This window comes from Muscardinus avellanarius, assembly GCF_963383645.1.
Source record: "Muscardinus avellanarius genome assembly, chromosome: 14".
NCBI lineage: Eukaryota > Metazoa > Chordata > Mammalia > Rodentia > Gliridae > Muscardinus > Muscardinus avellanarius.
The window spans coordinates 68,262,572-68,268,571 of record NC_137800.1 but is presented as its reverse complement, the minus strand read 5'-3'; positions in this window follow the sequence as shown (position 1 = coordinate 68,268,571).

Here is a 6,000-nt window from a genome sequence, read left to right as displayed (position 1 = left end):
CAGCAACTTAGTGAGAACTTCAGCGGCTTAGTGAAACTCTGTTTCAAAATAAATAATAATTTGATAATAAATAATAATAATAATAATAATAATAATAATAATAAAAGTGCTAGAGGTGTAACTTGAAGGTAGAATACCCTTGGGTTTATTCCCTAATACTGCAAAACAACAAAACAAAACCAACAACAAAATACCTTAATTGGAGGTCCTTTAAATGTCTTACTAAAGTTTAAATGTCTACAGGCACTTAAGAATTAAGCTTCCCTATCCCTAGGCTATTTTCATTATAGGAATCAAATTATTAAAGCCTAGGGATGCAACTGAAGGCTTTAAAACATCAAACTTTAGGGCAGAAATTTTGTGTGCTCTGTGTGTGTGTGTGTGTGTGTGTGTGTGTGTGTGTGTGTGTGTAAGTGTCCCAACATTTTTCATTTCCCTCAAGCATCACATAGGATAGGTGGCTACCTGTATAATACACATGTAAGGACCAATTCATCAGTTTTTATGCCTTCATCCTTGAAATTCAGTGAAATGCAGATATTTAATGGTATTGAGCAAATGTGTTAGTCATATTGACTTTTTTTTGCTTTCCTATTTTGCCATGAGAACAAACAACAAGAAATAAAATATTGACTTTGATTTTTAAAGCTATATAAGCCTATATATTGTTTGTATCAGGGCTTCAGGGCTTCAGGGCACTTTTTGGTTCAAAGAACAGAAACCCGCTCAAGCTAGATCAAGGAGCTTTGGAAGGGGGGAGACTTTGCAAGAAAATGGTTGTAATAGGGTCTGAGATCTGGGCTGTAATAGGACTGAGCCTCACAGTCTCAAGAGAGAGAGATTCTGGAGAGAGCCGCCATGGGTTATCCCTCTAATGTTCTATTATGAAAGTTAGTCACAGCTCTCCTCCGCACGTCTATTCATCTCTAGTTTCTGCTCCCTCACAATTTTTTCCAATTTCTTACTATTACTCACTATTACTTATTTTTAACTGACAAATAAAAGCTCTACATATATATGTATTTAGAGGGCACAATGTGATGTTTATTTTATTTTATTTTATTTTTGGTGGTACTGGGGTTCTTGGAAACCCTTCTACTTCCGGGCTACACTCCCAGACACCTATTTCTTTATATTTTTATTTGGAAACAGGGTCTCTTAAGCCAGCGCAGCTGACTTTGAACCTGCGCGATCCTCTTGTCTCTGCCTCCCAAGCGCGGGGATTACAAGCGTGGGCCACCACGCCCGGCCACAATGTGATGTTTATATATTTGTGTGTGTGTTCATTGTGGAATGATGAAATCAAGCTAATTAACATGTCGATCACTTCACAGACTTATTTCTTTGTGATGAAAATACTTGAAATCCAATCTCAGCAATTTTACTATGCAATATATTAATTCTAGTCACCATGCTGTACATAGATCTTTGACACTTGTTCCCCTCACTGAAACTTTGCTCCTGTTGACCAACGTCTCCCTGTTCCTGCCTTCCACCCCCAGACCCTGGCAACCACCATTCTACTCTGCTTCTGTACATCGGGCACGTTTAGATTTCAGAGATAGAGGAGACCAGTCTGTTATTTGTCTTAATGCACAGGGCTGTTTTCACATAGCAAAGTATCCTCCAGTTTATCCACATTACTGCAAATGATAGAGATTTCACTTTTTTTTTTTTTGTGGTACTGGTGTTCCTGGAAACCCTTCTACCTCTGGGCTACACTCCCAGACCTATTTTATATTTTTATTTTTATTGAGAAACAGAGTCTCTTAAGCCAGCAAGGTTGGCTTCGAACCTGCGTGATCCTCCGGTCTCCACCTCCCAAGCGTGGGGATTACAAGCGTGTGCCACCACGCCCGGCTGAGATTTCACTTTTTAAAGTCCAAATAATATTCTATTACATACATATAACCACATTTTTTTGGTCTGTTAATCTGTAGATGGACACTTGGGCTGATTCCATTTCTTGGAGGTTTGTGATGGTGCTGCAATAGCATGGGATTTCATTTCTTTGGCTATGTACCCAGAAGTGGGATAGCCACTTATATGGTATTTCTATTTTAAAGTTTTTATGGAACCTCCACACTGTGTACTAGAATGACTGTATCCCTCATCATTTGGACTCTCCCTAGGCTCATGTGGTCATCGAAGCCCAATGCCCTTATTTCCAGTCCCCAGGGAGGACCAGAATTGTGCCCTAGCACATGAGTTTTGGTCTGTGCATGGCTTGGGTCTCGATCAACTGTCCATTCCACATCTATTTGACACTGCCCCAAATGAGTCTGACTACATAATACAGGACAAAATACAGGCTAGTGATGGCCATAGGCAGGAATCTTCCTTTAGGATGTGGCCTGGTAGACATGCTACTGATTATTTCACCAAGTGCAGATCACCATTCTGCTCATCATATAGTCATGTGATAAATATATTCTTGGTCACTAGGTCCTAGGCTACATTATTTTACATTTTGTTTCCATCAACTGAATTATTATACAATTACCAGTCAAGTATAGACTTCCCTTAAGGGTTTCATTTTGTGAAGTTCCTTCTGCCATGCAGTCCACTCGGAAAGATGATTCACCTGGGAGTCACCTTAATGGGTCAATGGGACTTGCCTTCAAGATGTGTCATCCAGTCTTCAAACTTGCTTTTGTGTAATCCATTTCACTGTCACATAACAATGCTTTGCTAATATTTGTAATTAGCTGGTTTATGTAGAGTCTAGGTTCTAACCTTCATCTTTGCAGGGAGCTAAAATACTTTGTGAAGAGTTTCCACAGATTAGTGTCAACCCAGCATTTCTGACTGTCATCAGAGCAGCAATTGTGTACCTTGAAGGATGCTTGGAGCAAGTACATGATATATCTTCTTGTGGCATTTATTTGTTCTACAGTCTATTTGAGAACAAGAATCCAATGAGTAGCTGTTTGAGAAAGTAGCACTGAGTTCATCTGCTCCAAAATTTAAGGCTCCATTTGTAGTGAACAGGGGAAATGGAGCAGAGTATGGGGTATTTGGATGATTAGAAATTCAGTAGGCTAACAGCAGGGCTCAGTCCCCAAGAATCACATCTCATCACAAGAGGAGAATGTGCACCAGGGAATCAGGATGTGGTTATGTGGTAGCCCGGGGCTGGGTTAGACCATAGTAGTGGAGTGCTTAGATCAGAAGCCAAGGAGGCTGGTAGCTTTGGGAAAGGTTTAAGTGATCATGGTCAGTGGATAAGGTAAGAGGAAAAGAAAGCAGACTAAGTATCATGATCACCCATCAGGGCAGGAGGACTTGTGCTCAGAAAGCTACAGGGAGGGGTGCTTTGACTGTAGCATGAGCTGGGTAAGGTGCAGGGCAGGGGTGTGGGTGGCTGGGCTACCCACTGGCTTGGAGGAGCCCATTCAGAGTCAGCTCTATGAGAGGAGAAGTGTGCCAAGCCTCTGATTAGGGATGTTTGTATGTGTTTGTGAGTGTAGGTGACAAATAGCCAGGGCTAGAATGGCCATTGTATACATGGCCAGTTACAACTCCCCAGGTACTTATTTTAATACATGGCACATTTTTGTTTTGTATATGCATACAATTTCACTCATTATTACAGAAAACACATTCTCTCATGCTTGATCCAAGGACCACAGAATAAAAATGGACCCTCCTATGAAGAACTTGAGGCTATTTGTATCTGTTGGAATTCTGAAAGTGTACCTATACAGAGCTCTCAAAGGGATGACTGAAGGAAGATTAATAAATAAAGTATTTACAGATATATAGGGCAGAGTTAAGAAAAGCAAAAAGAATTGGTGAAGATACAGGGGCCCGCCACAGAGGGAAGCTATTACCACTCCAGCTCCAAAAGTATGAGGGGAGAAGGCACTTGTATTCGTTTGTTTTGCATTACTATAATGAAATACCTGAGGCAGGCTACTGTACACAGAAAAGAGGTTCATTTGAGGGGCTGCATCTAGTAGTTACCTTCTTGATTGGCAGAGTAGGAGGTAACTCAAGGTATCAAATGGCAGGAGACACAGAATACACATGTGTGTATATTCTGGTCTCTCTTCCAGTTCTTGTAAAGCTACCAAAATTCAATTATTGGGACTCCACCCTGATGATCTTCTTTAATCCTAGTCATGTCTCCAAGGCCCCACCTTTAAACACTATAGTTGGATTAAATTCCCACCCTTTTAATACCTCGCAATGGGAATTAAATTTCAACACATGAGCCCTTAAGGGATATACTCAACCCATATCCAACTCATAGCAGGAGGGTCACTGGAACCTGTTGATAACACCAGGCACAGAAAGAGGAGGCTTCCTGGGTTAGAGGGAAGCACAACTTTCAAAATTGTGGCTTTAAGGGAAGGACTGGAAGCATACATTTCTTAATCTCTTTCTCTTTGCTTTTTCCAAGATCCCTCTGGTACCCTTCTTGGCCAAGTCTACCTAGTAGCCAAAGAATGAGGAAGTCCAAGAGATGCAGTTCATAGAGACGAGCCTCCCACAGGGCAGGGCAAGGAGGATGGAGCACAAATCTGGAGAATTACAGACAAATACTGTTACTTGGCTTTATCTGTGGAAAAGTGAGCTACATGCAGATTAATCTACCCAGCACCTTCCTAGACTGGTTATTTCATAATAAATAGACCTAAGCAACTTTGATGGACTATTTTCTAAATCTAAAGTAAATGTAGTGGGAACCATTAGAGATGAAAGTTGGGTGAGAATAGCAATTTTTCCTGTTCCTCTGTAAGTTTATGACAGTAAACGTACATGCATAATTACCTTAATCCTTACATATTGTCTCCTTTGGTAGTATAAAATGAAAGGATTAAACACAACTATAGAGAGTATGTAATATTCACATTGAGAAATATTTTCAGTCTTTTTCAAACTGGGCCAGGAATAGAATCTTTACTGTGTTCTGAGTCTGCAAGGCAGCCTAGTCCTTCCAGCACATCGATTGTTCTAAAATGTCTCCATATTTTAAGATTATCATGGTGACTGGTGGAATATCAGTTCTTTGGTGAGATAATGCTCAAGGCTTCTAATTACAACAACTCAACACTTAGCATTATGAAAATTGATAATCAATGAAGCACTAATTTGAAATCATATCCTGATTCAATCCAAATAATATGGTCTGAACTGAACTATTAGAATATGTTTCATGAATAAGAGCAATTGTTTCTCTGTACCAATGGAGGGTTCTAGGGTCCCAGCCAATACCCAAATCCACAGATGCTCAGTTTCTTTATTTATATTATGTGAAGTGGTATATTACTTGCATATAACATGTGAACTTGCTCCCATAGACTTTCAGTCATATCTAGGTCCCATAAGATATCTAATTCAATGTCTATACATGTTCAGCATAGACACATTTAAAAATATTTTCAGTGGACAGTTGGTTGGACCTAAAAGTGCAGAACCCATGGCTAATGGAGAGCCAGCTGTGTGTCTTAGTAACATTCCAACACTAAATAAAGTATGCTATTTAGATCACATGTGTTAATATGGTTCATATTAAGAGAGTAATAGACTTTTACTGAGTACTTTCTATAAACCAAAAAGTTCTGGGAAATGTAGGATAGCAACGTTCTCCTGACAGCAAAGCAATCCCTTAGCTCTCATGCACTGTGAGAACTAAAGTGTTCTCATAGTTCTCAGCGAGTAATCTGTGATGAGAAAACTGATCCTGGCCATTCCAATTGCACATCGTAGAGGGAGTTTCATTTTCTGCCTATCTAAATTATAAACCTTTGATGGAGCCTGTTTTGAGGTTGTGCTTTGTCTTAATGAATGTCCAATAGTAATTACAAGTTCATTGTATTTGATAATAACAGCAAGAATAATAGTAATGGTCAAAAACAACCATCAGTATTTGTGGTGTCTCACTAAGTGTGTTTGTTGTGCCAGGTGAATGTGGACCGACACCAGATGTGTTAGGCAAACCCCATCTATTTTTTTTTTTTTTTTTACCAGCATCACACCTGGGTGCAGCCGCAC